Source organism: Cyprinodon tularosa, unplaced genomic scaffold, assembly GCF_016077235.1.
Source record: "Cyprinodon tularosa strain WSP-4 unplaced genomic scaffold, ASM1607723v1 ctg190, whole genome shotgun sequence".
Taxonomy (NCBI): Eukaryota; Metazoa; Chordata; class Actinopteri; order Cyprinodontiformes; family Cyprinodontidae; genus Cyprinodon; species Cyprinodon tularosa.
This window is the reverse complement of record NW_024038679.1, coordinates 392,916-415,103: the sequence shown is the minus strand read 5'-3', so window position 1 is coordinate 415,103 and position 22,188 is coordinate 392,916.

Sequence of the window (22,188 nt, the reverse complement as noted above, 5' to 3'; positions counted from 1 at the left end):
AAAAAGCGAACAAACAAAAACTAGGGTTATGTGGTTTTTGTTTTAAAATATGTAAAATATTTAGAATATAAATTTTTTTCTCTACAGTAGTAGCCATTTAAAATGTCCCCACTTTCCTTGGCTGGTCCTTGGCTGGCCCATGGCTGGCCCTTGGCTGGTCATTGGCCGGTCATTGGCTGGCCCATGGCTGGCCCTTGGCTGGCCCTTGGCTGGCCCATGGCTGGTTCTTGGCTGGTCCTTGGCTGGTCATTGGCTGCCCCATGGCTGGTCATTGGTGGTCACTGGCAGGCCCTTGGCTTGTCCTTGGCTGGTTATTGGCTTGCCCTTGGCCGGTCATTGGCTGGTCATTGGCTGGTCACTGGCTGGCCCCTGGCTGGTACTTGGCTGGTTATTGGCTGGCCCTTGGCCAGTCATTGGCTGGTCATTGGCTGGTCACTGGCTGGCCCTTGGTTGGCCCTTGGCTGGTCATTGGCTGGTCATTGGCCAGTCATTGGCTGGTCATTGGCTGGTCCTTGGCTGGCCCTTGGCTGGTCATTGGCTGGTCTTTGGGGGACACTCCAGTGGCTGGAAGTTGGGAGGGATTCTGCTGAGAGTTGCAGGGAAGTAGGTTGCCGTTCGGCTGGCTTTTGACTGGGAAGGGCCATGTTAAATGGCTGCTACTATATCTAAAAGTAAGTAAATATAAGCGAATTTTAGAAAGTGACTTGAGATTTGTTTTCTGTTTTGAATAATGAAAAATTGAATCACTTTGGAACAGAGTCTGGACTATTCCAGTAATTTCACAAGAGCTCAAAATCTGACAGGGTGCAGGTGTCACCTATAACTCAGAGTAAAAGAGAATGTAGGGGTTTGTGTGGTTCTAGACATGCCTGCTCTAACCATCATCAAAGTTTTGTCTTTGGACAACAAAATTTCATGCCTGCCCTGCTTTTTGTTGTCAGAGCAAAGTGTGATGCGGCTTGTATGGCAGTCACTCTGTCAATTTAGTTGAAGTTAGTTTATTTATAAAGCAACAACTCACAAAACATGCCATCTTAAGGCCTTTTACAGAGATAATTGAACCAGATCTTACAGTCAGACTGGTTCAGTGTTTTCTATCCAAGAAAACCAGTTGATTGCTTTCACTCATTGACTTGAAGGCAATCCCTCACACAAAGCATACTTGTAGCAACAGTGGAGAGGAAAAACTCCCTTTTAGTAAGAAGAAACCTCCAGCAGAACCAGGCTCAGAGCAGTTAGCAGACGCTTTTATCCAAAGCGAGTAACAAAGTAGAGACAATGTTGCAGTTATCATCAATATGAAAATAAGTTCTCTAGAGAAAAAAATCCCTAGTCAGAATCAGTGATGACAATGAAGAGATAAAGGGACGAAAGAAAGAAGCTAAATCTGTTGGAATCAAACAGAACTTTTCTGTTTTCTAAAGTTTTTGTTGAATCAAGTTTATTAATTGTCTTAATTTATTATTTCGTGGGTTGTTTTTTTTCCCATTTTCGGCTTCATAATTTACTTTTTACGTATTTTTTCACATTTATATTTTCAACTTTGTTTCGGAGATTTCTTGTTTCCTTATATTTAAATTGTCTTTGTTTCATATTAAGTTTTCAAGAATTGCATTCTTTTCTGTTTCAGAGATCAGTTTCCTTCATTTCTGAAGGCAGCAGCCTCCCTCTGGAGAGACGGAGGGTTAAAGAAGCATTTCTACTGGTCAGAGTGGATGTTAGCAAAAACATTTTTACTGGTCAGTCTGTACTGGACTTGAAGTAAAAAGACTACAATTTGAAAAAACACAATTTAAAAAGAAAATCAGGAAAATACTGTTGGAAAAATGAAATTTTGAAAAATTGAATATTAAAAAATAATAAAAAAATAATAAAATCTTTCAATACATTTTTCAGTGTTTCATTTGTTGATTGCTGTTTTTTCTCCAAATTGCAATTAACAAAATATGTTTTGTACTGATGGAAATTCACTGAAAAACATCTGTTGATGCAAAAATGAAAAACATCAAGTAAAAGAGATCCAGGTTTGCTTTACAGATACCAACATGTTTCATTTACTCTGATTATGCTTCCCCTGCATGAACCCTTCTTGTCCCAGGCCTGATCCACTGCAGCCCTGTCTTACCAGACCTTAGAGACCAGTGCCCTGTCTCATCATGAGGCATGTCATTAAGCAGACACATTTTCCTGATTCATGTTTTAGCGATGGACCAGCCCACGTTGCCTTCATAGACTCATTAACCAGGCCTCTGGTGCTTATGTCAGTGTGTCTACTGCTTTAACCATTTCACACAGAATCATCTCATCCACCTGACTGGGCTTGTCATCCATTAACAGGGAATCAATGCTCTGCCAATTGAAAAATTGATTTTTGACAATGTTGAGGAAGGCAATATGCAGAAGTGGACTGTATGATTTATTTCTGCTCGATCAGATTGTGAATCCACAAATAGGAGCCAAGATGTTCTTGTATGTTGGAAATGGGTGCAGAGAAATCTGCCTTTGGCTTCACATGCTAAATAAAAAAGAACTTGAAGCATTCTACATTTCCTTAAGTCATAACTGGTCTTTAAATGCACAATGAATGTTTGATTTGTTGGAGTTTACATTTTCATGTTTGTTTGTTTTCTCCTCAGGCTCTTTTTCTCTGCATACTTAAGATTACTCTGACAAAAGACACCAGGCATCCAGAACAAAAGGTCTTTATTGGATAAAATTTGGTTCATAAACAGACCAGAAACAGGTAGGCTGGTAGCAGGCATGTCCAGAATAAAGGCATTATTGGATGTTATGTGGACCATTTATCTTTACAGGCCGTTATCCAGCAGTCTGTTTTTGAACAGTCGGGAAGGTTGGGCAGACATAAATGTTTTTGCAACATTATTCAACATGAGGTAGAGTTGTTTATATCTTATGACTTCCCAGCATATTGAAAGTGTTTGAGTCACAATAATATTTAGATCTGGAAATGTCAAGACTGTTTTTAATCATCAGGTTTTCCACCAATTTTTACATAAAACCCCTGGAATATTTATCAATCCAGACAATGAAAATGGGATTATTTCCAAAAGTTTCTGTAATCCTTCGTCTTTTCCTGATAACACCATTCAGCTGGACTACAGGTTCAATGTTTAATCTGTAAGTTACTATTAACACCAGACCAAAGACGGATACATGTGGAAAACGACCATTTCTACCCATGTTGGTAGAGCTCTACTTTACCATGGATTACCATGCTGTGGGTGTAGAGGGTCGTTTTAGAGAGACATTCTGGCCTTTCTTCTATTAACCTGAGGATTTGGATTAACTAACACAAAGACTGCACCCTTTTTGTTCACTCTACTCTCCAGCTCCTGGTTCCTGACCACATGTTTTAAAATAAACACCCTCTTCCTTTGTCAGGTGGAGGTGTTTGTTTCCAGGATTCCCCTGCAGATATACAACCCTGAGTGGATCAGCATACTGGGTTGATGTCAAGTGGTCTTCTTCATCTGAATAGCGGAAAACATCCTACTTAAATATAAGAGAGTCCTGGGAGCACTTTGAATATCACAGGTGATAAGCTTAAAGCTTTAATAGTTGCTAAATATTAAAGACCTTAAAAACATCATCTTCATTATCTATATTACCTTCAACAGACCATCTAGGATGTAGCATCATTGCTGTAGGGCTCTAGCCAAGTTCTCCTATGTTCTTGTTCAGAATTGTGTTGGATTTGCTCCAACACCAAACATGACCCAGCATCTTTTTGTCATGTTGTTTTTAAGGGATCTGACCCACATGCAGGGAACCACTCAGAGAAACCAGAGTAAAAGTTTAACAGGTTTATTTGAAGTTCAAAATGGGTAGGATTCAGGTGAACTCAGAGAGCTGGTGAACCAGAACTGGAAGTAAGAAGGGAAGTGGTTAGTTCAGGGTCTGTGGGAACTTTGAACGACGTCTTGCAAAACAGAGAAAAACGGGACTCACGTTATGCGGAGAAAGGTTTCTTCCCAGAATCCAGTCAGTGTGGGTTTTGGAGTACTTGAACAGGACCTGTGGAGATAAATCCCCTGCTCAGTGTGAAGCTCAAACAAATCCTTCCAGGGGGGAGAAGGCCAATAATCCAGTATGCAGCATGATTTCCTGCCGAAAGGCAAAGACGAAAACAACGTTAGAACTCAGAGAAACAAGACTCAGCTAAACTCAGCTTGGCTAGAGTACCCCAAACTGGCAAACACTCTCGTATCGAGGTAATGACAGTCCGCCGCTCAAACACTCCTCAGCGATGAGCCAACCAGGTGTGCAGGAGGACCAACATGGACAGGGTACCACCTGGTGGTGGGGGGAGAGAAGAACACCAAAAACACAACCCACACAAACTGTATCCTAACACTTTTTGCCCAGTTTGAAGGGTCACATATACCAGTTTTGGACAGACTTGTTGCTTGAATTGTTGCAACCTTCAACCCGATTCTATTCTGAAGCAATTGATTGGTTCCATTGCATGCTGTCAGTTTGGTGACCGTTGTGATCTGGTATCGTAATCAATTGAATTTGATTCAGTTTATTTATATAGCAACGAATCACAGCACATGTCATCTAAAGGCAATTCATAGAGATATTTCAACCAGATTGGTTCAAAGTTTTCTATCTAAGGAAAACCAGTTGATATCATCCACTCATTAACTCGAAGGCAATCCCTCACACTAAGCATGCTTGTAGCGACAGTGAAGAGAAAAACTCCCTTTTAACAGGAGAAAACCTCCAGCAGAACCAGGCTCAGTGTGAGCGGCCATCTGCTGAGGCCGACGACATTGTGGCAGATGACATTGTGACACAGTTACCTGGCTTTTCACCAGGTGTACCTTTATTAGACATTAACTCTGTCATCTGGGTCATTTGATGCACGTTTTGAATCAATGAGATAAAATGAAAAAGGAAATTGAATTAACAGCTTTCTAAACCGGCTTTCTCTATGATGTAAATCACTTTTGACGAAAGCATCGGAAAATGCATAAACATGCATAAACATCAGTTTAGGTATCCTGCTCATTTTTGGTGATGTATACTTTACTTCATAAATATTTATGTCTTGTTTCAGCATTTTAAACCTGAAAATGTTCACTAGCTTTGTTTTTTTTTAAATCTATTTTGTGCTTGTGTTTGTTGTGCTGATTGCTGAGACGGTTGCTGTTTTAAATGCTTTGTGAAAAGAGAAGCTCCATAAGTGCTCTGGAGTAGCTTTGTATTCATCCTGCTGCTTTGGTCAGCCACAAAATCATCAATTAGTGTCAGTTTTCAGTGGGAGGACCACAATATAAGTCTACCTTAGCAGTCGAGGCTACTTACCTAATTTCTATAGATATATATATACATGTTAATATACTGTATCAAAACCTTTTTTGATCGTAATGTTTTTCAAAGTTTCCTTATTGGACTGCATGATTTTCTTATTTAATTTACACAAAGTGTTTTTCGCAACAATAATGGAACAAGAATCACTTTATGGTTATAAATGATCAGAATGTGAAACCTGATTGGATGTGAATGTGTTTGCAGAAACCTCTGCAGCAAAACATCTAAAAACAAAAACAGTTTGACGTCAGCCTGAAGATTATTGTTGTGATGATTGCAAAAATGACTCATTTTGACATTTTTTGCTTTGAGCTTAAAAGACAAGTTACCCTGGACTGAATAATGCTCAGCTGCTGAATCCACCTTATTTGTATTCATAAACATCAGAGAGCAGAGATGGGGTCAGGAGCTATCCGTTTGCTGTGGGATTATGGAGACGAGTGCAACATCTGAATTAACCATCTTTAAAATTTTAGCACTTCTGAAATGTTTGTCACCAATTCATTCAAAAATAAAATATATTTAAAAGTGTAATTGATGTTAGAGATTTTATAAAATCAAAACAAGATAATAAAAAAGTCTGCTGGTGAGTCAGCATCTTATTTCCACGTTCTAAGTTACATCTCAAGCAGTGTCCTAAATTAGCTGCCCCAGTGTGGTGCTCTGCTTTACACTGTCATGCATATTGAAATACATTAATTGGATAATCCATTTAATGTTGGAGGAGAAGCCCTTTAGTTATGTCAGCTGGGCATCTTTGGGATGAACGTGCCTCCTGCTGAGTAATGCTGGTGTAGGGAAGTAAAGCTAAATTAAATTAATGCTCATAAATCAACCTCATATCTTCGCAAAATTAATCTCAACTCTTTCCCCTTTCATTAAGTGATCTCTATCACACGTTAAAATAAGAAAATGTTTCTGTATATTTTCAGTGGTTCGATGTTTATGAAAAAAAAATAAAAAAGTGATTAATACACAATATATTGTAGATTATAAAGATTAAATGTATGATTTAGATTTTTATAAATCAGTCTAATTCCATTAACTACCGATAAATGTCTAAGATTTGGCAGGAGCTGCTAAGAAGACCAGAAAATGTAAGAGGAGATATTTTATAGCCTAATTCAGACTTTAACTCTCACGTTTCCCTGGAGGGGGAGAAGAACTGAAGGATGTGGGCCAGCAGCAAACAAAAGCGGAAAAAACATTCAAGATGGTGCTTATAAAGCCCCATATGTGAGAATCAGGATGTTTAATCTGGAGTAGATGGGTGAGTTTTTATGTGGAAAAAAATGTTGGTTTGTTGAGGATTCTGGGGGCAGCATTCTGTACAACCTGGAGATGGTCCAATTATGCTTAGTTCAGATAGGTAATAAGGAGTTACACTTATCTAGTCTCAGAGAACATAATGCAATTAAAACACTTCACAGTTCTTTTTTCTGTTTCTGAGTATTTTATAGGGATGAAATGTTTTTTGTGAAAACAGGAAGGAATCTAATTCTGCATGTTGTCATCTAAAGTAAAACGAGAGCAAAATCTTACCTCAGGTTTCCTGATTTAAATGTATTGAAGAGGATTAGAGTCATTGAAAAAGAACACTAGATAAAAAAGGCTTTTGATTCCTAACTTTATTCTCAGTATTCTGACTTTTATCTCAGAATTATGACTTTTATCGTAGAATTATGACACTAATTTCAGAAATCTGACTTGGATCTAAGAGTTTTGAATTTAATCTCAGAATTCTGACTTTAATCTCAGAATTCGGACTTTAATCTCAGAATTCTGACTTTAATCTCAGAATTCGGACTTTGATCTCAGAATTCTGACTTTAATCTCAGAATTCTGACTTTAATTTCTGAGTTCTAAATTTATTCTCAGAAATCTGACTTTGATCTCAGAATTATAACTTTAATCTTAGAATTATGACACTAATTTCAGAAATCTGACTTTGATCTAAGAATTCTGAATTTAATCTCAGAATTCTGGCTTTAATCTCTGTTCTGCCCTCATCAAAGAGTCCCCCTTCTTCAACTGGACAGACAGATGACTCCCATCACACACTGGTCAGATTTGGTAGATTTATTCAAACTGACAGCATGCAAATAGGTGTAAAACTAGAATGGAGAAACAAGATAAAACAAACAATCAGCATAAAATATGTAAAAACTAGGATATCTAATACGCATCCCCAAATATATGGCCCCCAACTAACCTAGAAAGCTACTACATTGACCAACTAGATATATGAAACAGCATGAAATATTTATACTAAAAATATACTTTAAAAATATTCATAAACGATGCTGTTATGCATGGTTTAAAAAGAGGATGGATTAAGATGTTGCTGCTGCTCACACTACCATGCCATAACTAGTCTCACTGCAGTATGACTGCCCACATGTTAAGCCCAGCCCAAAAAGTAAAGACACCACCTAGTGGCAGGAGAAAGAAATAGTTTTTAACCTATTTTATATTTTAAAAAGTAACTTTTTGAAAGAAAAAAAATAAAGTATTTATTCAATGTCTTTTTTTTTTTGTTGTTCAATTTTATTGATTCTTTTCATATTGGTTTTTACAGATCCCATTTTCTTATGTCTGGGTCTGTTTTTCCTCTGAAGACTTATTTCTATTGGTCTGATGGACGTTAGCAACAGGTAAATGCATGTGCTAAATGAGCAAGCTTTGAAAGCAAGGGTGAAGTGACCAGGGTCTTATGGATTCCCAAAGGGGAATTTTTTAAGGCAAATAACAGAGCAGCATCTCTCTTGGTCAGTATGATGGTTTGCATTTCAAGGGGAGAAAAGATAGATACAGTAGAAAGAGGAGCGGCTTAATTAGCAACAAAGGGGCACAGCAGTGTGAGGCCCATTTACAAAGGCCAGGTTGGAGTCCTGATCATCTGACCTTTGCCTCATGTCATCTTCTTCCTCGTGTTCTTTCTCTCATATGTTGATCTGTATGAAAGATTTAAAAATAAGAAAGCAATTTGTGAAACTAAACATGAAAAAGAGATATTTGAAAAAAACAATCGAAATAAAACAATTATGGGAAAAAATAAAATCTGAGAAAACAGCAAAAGTATTCTTAAAACCCTTTTTTCGACTGAGAAGTTTTGTTCCTGGATAACTTTTTTAATTATCATTTTCAAATTTCCACTCACAAAACATGTTCTTTGTTTGTCATAATATTGGAGGAAAATATACTGCATAGCCTCACTGCGTGTTGCCATGTTTTGACATGTGGAGGGTTTATTCTGGGCTATTCTTTCTAATTTGCACATGTATTTGAGGAAGGGTATGGGGTTGGTGAATAATCCATGAACCTGAGATTAATTATGCAAACTGGGATTTATGAAGGTAAAGAATAAAGGCCTGGTTATCGTCGCAGTGAGCTTGTCGCAGATATTTCTGATTTATGCCCAATATTGAAGCGTGGTCTGCGCTGTTATTCCACGCCACAACGCAAGATGGACAATCAGGAACTAGCTGTGGGTCTAAATACGGCTGAGGCGGTGAGGAAGTAGGGGCAAGTTTGTCTGACAACGGAGGGACATTAGGAAAAAGAGCGGGGATCCAGACGGAAACATTAGGAAAAAGAGCGGGAATCCAGACACGCACCTCGCACTTCTAGCTGGTCACGAGTCGTTTTCCACAATGGCGGTCATACAAACAAAACAAGCCGGTACGGTACCAAACAGGCAATACGCATAGTGTAGAGTGGATGTAGATTTAACCAATCAGAGGCCTCCTGTCTACGGCACTGTCTGTGGTCACCTACAATTTTGGAGAGGTGCAGCAGAGTCTCTGTGGAAGGGGCGGGGGCACGTTTGCGTTCACTGCGACACACACGCAGACGACCTGGTTTCTGAGTATAAACCAGCCTTAAAGGAATAGTACACCCAAAACATGATTAGCCTTCATTTTTTACTCACCCCCATGCTAAACAACACTCTGGAGTACTTTTTTGATATCTCAAATGCATCTGGAGATCTGGGAGGCTTCTTGCTGTCTGCTGACATTCAAATAATGGAGGTCTATGGTGCCTGAGGCAGAAAGGTCCATAAAAGTCCACAAAAAACGTGTCAATATTCCTCCATACTGCTCGTCCAATGTATTCCAAGTGTCCTGAGTGGGTAGCATCCATAATTTACTCGAAACAAAGTCATTTTTAGAATGTTTTTAGAGCATAAACAGTAGTGTATAGGATTTCCTGAAAGCGCGCACATGCGCGTTCACGACGCTACGGAAACCGGCAGACCAAACCAGATGAAAGTGCGCATTCAGCGTCTGCTCTGCCGATAATGCAAGCGTAGAAGAAGAAATGTGCTGTTTACCTGTGCAAAGAAAGAAACAAGGAAAGAAAAATGTCTGAGGACTTCAGTATTGAGGAAGAGCATGAGTTCTTTGCAGAGCTGAATGCGCACTTTCGTCTGGTTTGGTCTGCCGCGGTTTCCGTAGACGCGTGAACTCGCAGGCGCCCGCTTTCAGGAAATCCTATACACTACTGTTTAGGCTCTAAAAACATTCTAAATGACTTTGTTTCGAGTAAATTCTGGATGCTACCCACTCAGGACACTTGGAATACATTGGACGAGCAGTATGGAGGAATATTGACACGTTTTTTGTGGACTTTTATGGACCTTTCTGCCTCGGGCGCCATAGACCTCCATTATTTGAATGTCAGCAGACAGCAAGAAGCCTCTCAGATCTCCAGATGCATTTGAGATATCAAAAAAGTACTCCAGAGTGTTGTTCAGCATGGGGGTGAGTAGAAAATGAAGGCTAATCATGTTTTGGGTGTACTATTCCTTTAAGGTGATATGTTTTAAACTTCTGAATTTTTCTTTGCAGGACAAGTTTTTACAACTCTTGCTATCGACATTTATTAGAAAAGCATTATACCCAGGGTTTCACAAAAATCTAGAAGTGACATAGAGTGATATAGCTGAACATCCGGGGTGTACCTTCTAGTCACCATGTAAAGGTGATGGTGTCACCTGATTTTGGTAGATTGTCCTCGGAGAGATTAAGCTCCGTTCTGGCTTCCAGTTTCAAAACTCTGGCTCCTACCCATTTCCTTCTCATTAGACATTCTTACTACCCCACTGCCCAGAGTTTCCAGAGGCTCATTAAGGTGGCAACACTCTCAGAAATCTCTTCATTTCCCAAGAAGCTAATAAAAATACATAAATGGATGTTTTCTTGTAATCTACCTAACAGGCCAATGAAGCAACTGTGGCTCGTTGAAAGTCTAATTGTCAGAGCAAACAGGAGCAGGGAAGGATTTTAGTGTCTATTGAAGGAGGCATTTCACTACACAGTGACTTCATTCATACTGTTTGGGAAAAGTGCATATTTCACACACAAAGGCAGCTCTCACTCCTTGCATTCAGATTCTTCTGCCTCCCCTGAAATCCCCTCCATTTCAGCATCCTCCGCGGCTGAAATGACTCCTCCATGAAGTGCTCTGGATTGAACACATAATCAGCTGTGAAACTGAATCTACCTGCTGTGTATTCACCTTTTCTTTCTTTCTGCCACAAATAAGTCATTAGTTTCTATTCATCAGGCTTAAGAATGGAGGCGGAGGGGAGTGCGTTTTTTCAGAAGGGCTTTCATCAAAAGTTCTCACGAACATTTTGAGCTCCTGTGTCAACATCACGCAAAAAAAATGAAAAAGACATTAAAAAAAAGGAAGAACAAGATCAACTTCACTCAATGCAAGAGGGCAAAATGAGTGACTGCTTTAAAAGCTTTCTCACTAAGGCTGAAATATTAATATTCCCTTCTCAGGAACATCACTAGTATCCCCAGAGCGAAGCAACGATAATAATTAATGAATCTCATTTTCCGTCCACTGTGCTGATGTTCAGGGCGCCGGTGACCTTCAGAGGCAGAGCGCGGCGCCGTCTCCTATCTGGAGTCAGTAGAGGAGAAATGAACAATCTGTTTGAATTCTCTGGTTGCAGTTGAAGTTCATCATGCTGATTTGTTTACCTTAGTGGGCGTGCTCGCATGACTAATTCATGAGCATGGTGAAAACGTGTCAGTCACATTTATATGTCTGATCGGGCTCTTTTGGGGTCAGTACTGTTATGGTTTTGTTTCTGTTTTAGTTTTCTTTGATCCATGTTTTTCTTTGTTTTCTAGTTTTATTGGTTTAATCCCTATTTTGTGTTGTTTTCAGGATGTATTTGAGTTCTTAGTTATTTCTTGTTTGCCTTCTGTATGTCAGTCTCCTTCTCCTAGCTCCTTTCTAGATTCCTCTGTCCACACCTGCTGCCAACCGGCTGATTAGCCTGGTCTTTGTTTCTGTCTCCCATATATACACCTCCTCCTCAGTCACTGTGGCTAGCTTGTCGTCATTTCTTTGCCCGTTGTTGTGATTATTCCTGGTTCTCTTTTTGTATTCTCATTTGATTGATTTACAATCAAATGAGAATACAAAAAGATTTCAGCACTTTACCCTAAAAGGTTAGAGAAAATGACACTGAGGCTCTGTACTAATTGATAAAACATGCGAGCAGTGTAAAGCCCAGGAGTCCTGAACTTTGGGATGCTACATTTTTTTAAACTGCTGGTGAAGATTCTCAGTCATCCATGTCATAGTCATTCTAAAAAAGTTAAAAACAATCCTTTGGACTCTGTTTCCAAGTTTGAAGACGTTTCTCTTCCCATCCAGGAAGCTTTTTTAATTCAAAATGTCAGAAATAGCGTTGAGTTTAAGGCTTTATACAGTAGGACAACTTTTAAACTAACTTGACTTGCATTCTTTGAGTCCTTCCTTATTCAATCTGTGAAATAAGAACTGTGTTTGCCTTATCCATTAATCACATGTTTCATATTAATCTGTACCCTAATATTAAGTGAGCTTTGTATGCACCCAGAGGAACCTGCTCCACGTTGCAAGTCTAAAACTTCCAATTTGGAGCCTTTTTGAGAAAATGTGCTAATAAAACCAAGTTTGATAAAGGATTTAAGGATTCTTTTATTGTCATAGTATCTCACATTTGCTTTTAGATCTGTTGTTTGGACTCAGATCCCGGTTCAACAATTTTTATATTAAAGGGAACTAAAGGGAAATAGATCAGACTGAAATGAGTGTGTCTTGAGTTCAGCAGTAAAAGCTGCAGGGAAAAAAACTGTTTCTGAGCCTTTTCCTCTTGCTTTTGGATGAAACATAATCTTCCATTTTTTTATAAACATGCCAAAATATTAGAATTCAGTCATTTTTGCATTTTGAATTAACTGTATCAAGATTGTCTGCCGTCCTGCATTATTTTTGCCGGCCTGCATAGACATTTTTTTCTTTATTAATATTACTATATAATTCTTCTTTCTAACGGTCTAAATTAGTTTAACTATGCAGAATGTATTTATAAATGACTAAATCTAAACTATGAGAACGCTCATTTGCAGTGTGCAGGGGGCCTTCAATGATTGGTGTATTCCTTAGACTTTGCTACCTGAGGAAGAGTACGTATTTAGGGATGCTGATGCAGGCTCTCAGCATTTATCTTCTGTTTATCCAAACTGGCCTCACCTCTGTCTTTCAACCACTTATTATAGGTGATGATAGCTGGAAGCAGAGTGGACCTCTTGTAGAGGTCTGCCTTGCACCAGATGTGGAGAAGCCTTTGAATGAAGACACTGCTGGAGTTTTGTTTTTTTTTTTTATTAGAAAAACATCAATTTAAAAGAATAGGTGCAACTATATACAGTGAACAAAAAGGATAATCAAACATTGTTATTCGTTTACAGAAAAAAACGAGAAAAAAAAACACAAAAAGAAACTCATTACAAACCCATATCAACAAAAATACTTTCCCTCTTAATTATCTACAGTGAAAAAATGAATGTTTATGCACAAAAATTAATCAAATTGCCCAGTCCTGAAAATATTTACATTTACTGAGCAGTCCGAAAATGTCCTGAGAAAGTTGTCTGTCGATGCTTATGAGTGTTTTCCTGCTGGAGTTAAACACACTGATGAAGATGGCCCTTACAGTTCTCCATAAGGTTGTTTATTTCATGAGAACATCAGCTCTGGAGATTCTAGATGAGCCGGCCTTCTTTATTAGCTTGTTAAGCTTCTATATGCACTGGAAAAGTCGAAATCTAGATAAGTCATTTTTTTTTTTTAATAAGTACATTTGTTCTCGGATTGAGGAGGTAAATGAGACATTTTGCCAATGGAACAAGACAATTTACAACTTAAATAAGAAAACACAATTGCATTGTCTCATTCCAAGTGCATATTATCTAATAATTTTATTTTAAGAGTAAAAATACTCATTCCATTGGCAAACTATCTCATTTATCTGATGAAAATAAGGATAAATACACTTAATTTAAGAATTTTTTTTCTTATCTCTAGATTGTTTTTCCAGTGTGTAATTTGCTCTAATGCTGTTACCCAAGGGCAGGAGTCTGCAACCCAAACAGTTCAAAGAGCCTTATTGGACCAAAAAAACAAAAAAAAAACCCAAAGACAAATCTTTCTGCAGCTGTAGAACTTTTATATAAGCCATTCCAAAAAAGTTGAAAAATAATCCATTGGACTTGCTTTCCAAGTGTGAAGACGTTTCCCATCCAGGAAGCTTTCTTAATTGAAAATATCTGGAGTAGTATTGAGTTTCAAGTCTTATAGTAGTAGGGGCGAGTCGTCTTTTTAGTTTTAATGAGTTTTCTCTTGTTTTTCTTAATTAGGGAAATAATTGATTGTTGTTCTTTTTATTTGTATTAATCAGATTAGCTCAGTTATTTTCAGATGTTTTAGTCAAATTTTTTCACTGAACTGTTTTTATTCTTAAATATTAGAATGAATCAAATAAATCAGGAAGGTTAAATTTCAGCAATTCTAATAAAATACTATGAAATTATTTATGATAACATCAGCTTGCTAACAAACAACAGGTTTAGTGTGTCAACATTAGAGAACAACCCAGGATTAAAAAGGAAAAACAGCATAAAAAAAAAAAAAAACATTAAGCTGGCTTGATATAACCAAATAAAGATAATAATTCATTTGTTGTTTCTCTGAATTGTTTGAAAGTTTCTTATCTTAATGCATGGGTTACCCTCTAAACGTTAACATTTGAATAATATAGCATTACAAGCATAACATTTGATTGCCAGAAGCACAATACTTACTTCATCCATGTGACATAAACATTATTAATAATTAAAGCTGCAACAGCACCACAACATTATTCAGCTGTCTGGGTGTCTAAGAAAAACCTCAGTCTGACAAAGAAATGATCCTTGTTCTCCTGTCAGATCTCAGGGTCTCTGGCCTTGCACACTCTGACTGGTAATAATAACATTCTGTTTCACACTGAAATCGGACATGACAGTCCTGAGAAGACCTGAGGAGAAAATGAGAGGTTAAAAATGTCAGTTCTTTGAGGATCATACACTGTAACTAACGACGTGACAAACAAGGCTGGAAGAGGGTGCACACGTTTATGTCAAAAATCCTGTGTGACTTCCTGCTGCTTTGAGGAAGAATGTATTTAAGACATCTTACACATCTATACTAGTGTTTCCTGTAGGTGGGGTGTGAGGAGATGTAAGGAAAAAGCGTCATCAGTTGAAGGCTGAGCTTCTGCTACTAGTAATTGACACCTGTTTACCTGCTTTACAACCCAATTAAAAAAAAATGTCAATTTGAAATAATAATTAAACTTAGAGTTCATATTTTACAGAATGGGTGATGAAGAACCGCCGGAACCTTAATGCAGCACAAAATCATCCTTTATGTCTTATCAAATCTGCCCTGAAAAAAATAATGCATCCGTTTTTGGCATTTACCTAATCATATTTAGTTCAAAATTGTGTTAAAGTGACCTAAATATGACTAAGTAAATGCCACAACTGGTTGCATTATTTTTTTGAGTGTGTAAAAAAAAAAAAAAAACATAAATAAATGATCCTTTTGAATCATCTTCACTGACCCTGAGACTGCAGGAACCTTATTTATTTGCATTATTAATATATTTGCATTTATGCTTTCCTTTCCAGGTTGCTTTCCACATATTCATTTTCTGTGTTACCTTGAAAGTTACTTGCATTCCATTCATCGTTCCTTGCAATTATATGACACACTGTGTGATGTGTAGTTAATAATCTTTAGTACAATGTCAAGTTTGATGGGTGCTCATATTATGATCTAATTCTTAATGTCCTACAAAGTGCATCAATTAGTTACTTCATCAGTGTTTACCATCAATCTCTGCATCAAGACAAAATGAAAACAAATCTTAAAAAACAGAGGAGAATATGGACATGGAGTCGTGGCAAGAATTGAAGGTATGCTCCAAGATCTCGCCTTTACGGATGATATTGATGCAAAGGCCAGTTGTATTCAATAATAAACAAAATCAGCTGTTAGGCCACAAGATCCGCACTCATATCCTAAATCAGAGGTAACAGATTAGCGGGACGTGGTCCAGACCCGATCCACCTGCTGGCTAATCCGGACCCAACCTGATTACACACATTTATAAATTTCCTCTTGTTGTTCGACGGCAATGTCTAATTTCATTTGCGCCACTTCTCATGTTTGTACGGTAAAGCCCTCCGGCGCCAGGCTACTAGGGATGGGGATCGAAACCCGGTTCTATCAAGGACCCGGTTCCACTTTTTTCAAAACCCGAAAATCAATAACGTTTGGGCTTATCGATACCACTATCGAGTCTGGTCGTTTTTTATTTTTTTATTTTTCCCGGAGGTCCTGTAACATAATTGCGTGTCCCTCGAGTCACGTCACAGCATTTAAATCTAATCAATCCAATCACTGCAGCATGTCCACCAATGTTTTGGAATTAAATTGTAAACAAACAGAAATTAAAAGTAAAACTAGTGAAGTCTGGCAGTTAACTCCGCTTGCGACTCAAGGATGGCTGAACGGACGAAAAGGTCTAAAGTTTGCCTTAATTTTACCAAGCTCAAAGACAAAGACGAAGCGAAATGCAACTTATGTTGCAAAATCATATCTTGCAAAGGGGGGAACACAACCTCAATGGCCAAGCACATTAATATTGTGCATCAAATAAAGGCCAAATGCAGTACCTTCGACTGTCTCCGAGCTGAAAAGACTCCTCCTCCTCCTGCTGCTGCCGCACCACAGTCGGGCCCGTCTTAATCATCCACTCAGAGTACCACTGGTAAGCGCGCACACAGACTTTGTAGCTTGTCCGGTCAGTTAAAAATAGTAATTGTGAAATCCGTGTTGTAACCGGCAGCATACAAGCTAGTTAGCTCGAAAAGTAAATAAAGTTTCAGACGTGCTGCGTGATGATGTGTTCAGATTGGCTCAGTAAAACAACAATTAGGTTATCATGATGCGTTCAAGTGTAACGTAAAGAAAAGGGAAATTGAGTTTTTGGCAAGAAACATGAGTAATACGGTTGTATATTGCTGTAATATTTTAGAATATATAATTAAACTACTGATGCCAACATTTATTAAAAATTACATTTAATTTAAAATACAATTGTTTATTTGCTAAATATTTTCCTAATCACTAAAAACATGATGAAAAGTGACAGTAGACAATACATTAAACAACAATTGTGAAAATTTATATATTTTTTTTAAACCAAAAGAAGAGATTTCTTCAAAATATAGGACATTTCTTCAAATAATTTTTTCCCACTTCCTTTCTGTCTGAGAAAAACATTTGGAGGACCTTGTAATGATTTGTTTTTAATTATAAGTGAAAATATATCTACCATTTCCTTTTCCCATTATTTTTGATGGTGTTCAGCTCAAGCTCACCTCAACTCAGGCCCCCATTGGCCTACTCCAAACTCCCTTCACCTTGGCTGCCAGGAAGATGCCTTCTAATGAAGTGGAGCAGTGTCACAGGGCTTTCACAAAATTTGTGGTGAAAGGCTTGCACCCTTTTGCAACAGTTGAATCACCGTGGTTTAGGGAAATGACAAAGGCCCTCAATCCACGTTACACCCCTCCAAGCAGGACTGTACTATCAAACACCCTCATCCCTGCATGGTATGAGGTGGAGAAGCAGAATGTCATTACAGAGCTGGCAAATGTTAGCAAGGTAGCCATTACAAGTGATGGGTGGACTAGCTTAGCGCAAGACCACTACATTACTGTGACCGCCCATTACAGCAGCTAAGGCAAGCTTCAGCAAAAAGTGCTCCGGACCAAAGCTGTCTACAGAGCGCAGACCGGGGAAACAGTGGCAGTGGAGATTGGGGAGGTATTGGAAGAGTTTGGCATTACTCAAAAGGTGGTTGTCATGACTGTAGACAACGCGTCCAACATGGATGTTGCTGCAAAGAAGCTGGACATCCTCTAACTGGGTTGCTTTGCCCACACCCTTAACTTGGCTGCGCAAAAAGTTTACAGCATTGCTACTGTGACCCGGTGGGCAGCAAAACTAAGAGCAGTCATCGTGTGGATGAAACGATCTTCAATGGCGAAGGTAGTGCTAAAAGAAAAGCAGCTCCTTCTCAAACTTCCTCAGCACACCATGATACTGGATGTGAAAACCAGGTGGAACTCCCTGTTTCAGCTCTCCAAGCTGCAGTGTTGGATCCACGTATAAAAAAAGCCCATGGAGAGGGACCGACTGGATAGGATCACAGATGAGGACTTTACCAAAGCAGAGGAGTTCATAAAGGTCATGAAGGTCCTGTACACTTCTACACTGTGTGTATCTAGTGAGAAAACCCCCACCTGTGGACAGATCCTTCCGATTCTCATGAAACTGAAGACCCACTTCACAGTTCAGGAAGGAGACTCTTCATTTGTATCCGACATTAAACGGAAGGTTTTGACTGACCTATGCAGACGTTACCAGGAGGAAAAAATCCAACAGTTCCTCGAAGAGGCGACAGCGATGGACCCAAGGTTTAAAGCCAAAAGTGTCAGGCACACCACCTGGGAACGTTTGCAGGAGGCAGCTGTAGCAACAAATGCTACAGAAGCTGATGTCCCAATCCCTGAGTCCCATGAGGACAGCGACACAACCGAGGAGGCTATGTATGAGAATCCTCGGGTTGAAGTCAGTCTACCACCACAACCTAAGAAGAGTGCCTTGGAGGAGCTATTTGCCGAGGAGGAACAAGAGCGACGGACCATCCATATGAACAACTCCAACATCAGCATTCAGCAGAGAGTATGTGAGGAAATCCAGCTCTACAGAAGCCTGCCTATGATTTCTATAGCAGAGGACCCAGTTCTCTGGTGGTGGACAAAAAGAGACACCCTGCCCCTGCTAGCGGATCTCTCTCACGGCTACCTTACTGTCCAAGCGTCTTCGAGCCCTTCAGAGAGGGTGTTTTCCACTGCTGGGGACACCATCAGCCAGGAGCGTTCGAGGATCATGCCTGACAAGGCAGACATGTTAATTTTTCTGCAAAAAAATACCTGTTAATTTATGAGCTGATATTTTATTTCCTTTTGTGTGACGCAGCATTTTATTTATTTAATTTACATACATTATGACATTTTATTTTTCATTTGGTGCTGCTGATATATTCTAGTTAGTTAGCCATGTTTATGAAGGCTAGAAACATTTTTGTTATGCTCAGTTGTTAAACAATAAAAGCAATACCAGTTCTGTTAAAAACATATTGTCGCATAGTCTTTCCACCAAATAACAGAAAAGTATCGATAGTGGTATCGATAAAGACTCGGATCAATAAGGAGTATCGATAAAGGTATCGATATCAATAAATATTAACGATCCCCATCCCTACAGGCTACACATGATAGAAATTAACCAATGAGCCAATGAAAATGAGAACAGAGAAAGTGTGGACTGCTGGAAGAACTGTGGTGAACTTGTGAAAGAAAAGTGAAATGGTGCTCAAAGATGACCCTGCACATTTAGAGGATGTTTGGCTCAACCTGGTGCTGTGAAGCAGGATTCTCCACCATGAACAGAATCAAAAATAAATATGGATCCAGGTTCAAAATAAGCACCTTGATATGTGCTTTAGAATGGCTTAGTCTCCATTCAAACCCAGGTTTAAAGCCTTGCAGGGCAGCATAAAGCCCCCTGCTCTCATCAAGACAGAAAAAAGAAAAAAAAAAAAAAAAACGGTCAGTGTATATACCAAACTGAACGATTGTTCTCTACTTTAAAAACAATTCACATTGATGATTTTTGTCATGGTTTGTTTGCTCCGAAGAGTCAAGTTTGTCTGATCGGCAGAGCCCGGTTATCCCTGACAGGAGTCACAACCGGCTCCTTTTTTATTTATGGGGCAGCAGCGTGTGAAACCTCTGGACCCGATCCAAAACTTTCTTCAAAAAATTCTTGTTCCAGATTAGTCCTAAAGTTCACAAATTACACTGAGTAACATTGATAGTAACTATTCCACATTTTTAATAGTTCAACGCAGCCAGTAAACTTAATAAATTCAATTTACAACTTTATATTTATAAGGCTATTAATATATCAGTGTTGGGGTTAATTCAATAATATATTATATACTTGTTGCTGCTTTTTGCATAAGAAAAAATCTAAATCTTAATCAGTCATTTTATGTGTTAAAATAGGTGCATTTTTTCTTGAATTGAGGAGCTAAGTGAGAGACTTTGCCAATGGAACAAAATAATTTACATTTAAAGCAAGAAAAAAAACGATTGTAGTCTTATTTCAAGTGCATATTATCTAATTATCCTATTTTTAGAGTAAAAATGCTAATTTCATTGGCAAATTATCTCAGAAAAATTATCCTAGAAATACATCACAGCTCCAGTTCCATTGGCTGATTAATAGACATAGGTGCTACTGTAGCAGCTATCACACTGTTAGAGTGCCCTTACAAATATAAACTTTTATCAGATAACCGCTAAAAGTTATCTCTAGAAACAGCATTCATAGAACCTGCCTCACTGTGAAACACAAGAACACAGTTTTAGAAGCAGAAATAAAGATTTCTCCATTATTTTCCCAGAACGGCTTGTCTTTTATCTGGAACGGCAAATAATTCAATATTCCATATATACTCAGCATAACAGCAGTCTTCATCTCAAAAATGTCAGGATTTGCAGTCAGATTGAAGGTATAAAATTACATTTGTCATGATTTAATTAAAGATCTGACCCAAATGCAGAAGACCAAACAGAGAGACCAGGGAAAAGTTTAACAGGTTTATTAGTAAAATGAGATGAGTCCAGTGCTGCTCTGAACACTGTCGAAACCGGAACTGGAAAGTGAAGGGGAAGACACTGCGGTTAGTTCAGGCTCACTGGGAAATTAGATTCTTAGACTTGAAGAGGAGGAATAGGTTGCAGACTTAAGTTTCCAGAAAAAGGTGAATCCAGTCTGTGTGGGATGTTCCAGTGATTGTCTTGTTTGATGGTGGGTGGACAGGGTTTACCCAGACTGCGGTTGTTCCTTGGTGAACGGAGAAGCTGACTGCCACTTAGATTTCCTGGGGTACTTGAACAGGTTATTGTGGAGATGAATCCCCTGCTCAGAGAGAAGCCCCTGACAATCCTTGGGGGAAAAGGTTGATCCAAACCAAAAACTTCAATTCTCAGTTTGGTTCTCAGAAGATCCTTCCAGGGGAGAGAAGGTCCGAAACATCCAGTTTGCAGGATGACTCCCTGCCGAGAGGCAAAGACAAAAACAGCAACATTAAAACTCAGGTAAACAAAAAAACTCAGTTTGACTCAGCAAACTCAGCTTGGCTAGGGTACCCAAAACTGGCAAACAAAAACTCAGGTTAGACTCTGCTAAACTAAGCATGGCTAGAGTACCCAAACTGGCAAACACTCTGGCGTCAAGATAGTGGCAGTCAGCAGCTTAAGAGCAGTCCGACAATGAGGTAATGAGCTGCAGGTGTGCAGGGAGACTCAATGAGGACGGGGCACCACCTGGTGGAGGAGGAAAGGAAACACAAAAACAGACCACACAAACTGGATTCCTGACAACATTTGGATGATGGTGAAGAAGAACTGAAACCAGCTACAACAGGAACACAAATAGACAGCAGCTTGATTATAAAAAAAATATATGTCTATATTATTAAACCGATGTTGAAAACAAACCAAGGCAATTCTTATTCACAGTTTCTAGCTATCAAAATACTGTTTTTGCATAATGAAATAAGGGGTGATCACATTTTCATCACCTTCTCAAGTATAAAATACATAAACATGGGTACATGTACACTTCTTAGCCACATACAGTATGTTCATAGGTTCCTCCCCTTCTACAATAAAAAAGGGGGGAGAAAGTCTGTTCCCTGTTAGTCAAACTTTTACCTAAAACATTTGGCCTTATTGTTCTGCAAAAACAACCCCTGTGGAAATAATAAAAATAAATGTTTTCTTATCCTGTTGCATTTTTATTAATCTCATATTTTATTTCATCACTTTTTTTAAAAACATTTTTGGGGCAGATTTTTTATGAATTATAATAATTTATGGTTTTTGTTTTACATCAAATGATATAAAAAGACTTTTACAGACAGTGACGCTCTCAAAGAAGGACTGCATTAGCCTGCTGACAGATCTATTTGTCCTGATGACGCTGCAGAGCACCTGCTAACATGCAAATAGGTATATTTGTGATTGACCTCACATCTGAACCGAGCCATCAGCCTAAGAGGATAATGATGAGACGAGCCGCGCTAATGATGTCTTCAAGTTTCAGCACCCCTCGCCACTCCGTCAACTTTGACCTCGAAGAAGAGTTTGCTATTGTATGATTGTAAAAAGTTCAATTAAGCTGTAATTTGAGACAGAGCCTGCAGAATCATTTCAAGGCGGAGGGTGGTCTCTTAGTTCAGCCTGAGCATGCTTAATAAGCAGCTTGACTCTCTTCTCAGCAGCTATTAGCATCTGTTCCCTGATGTGAGAT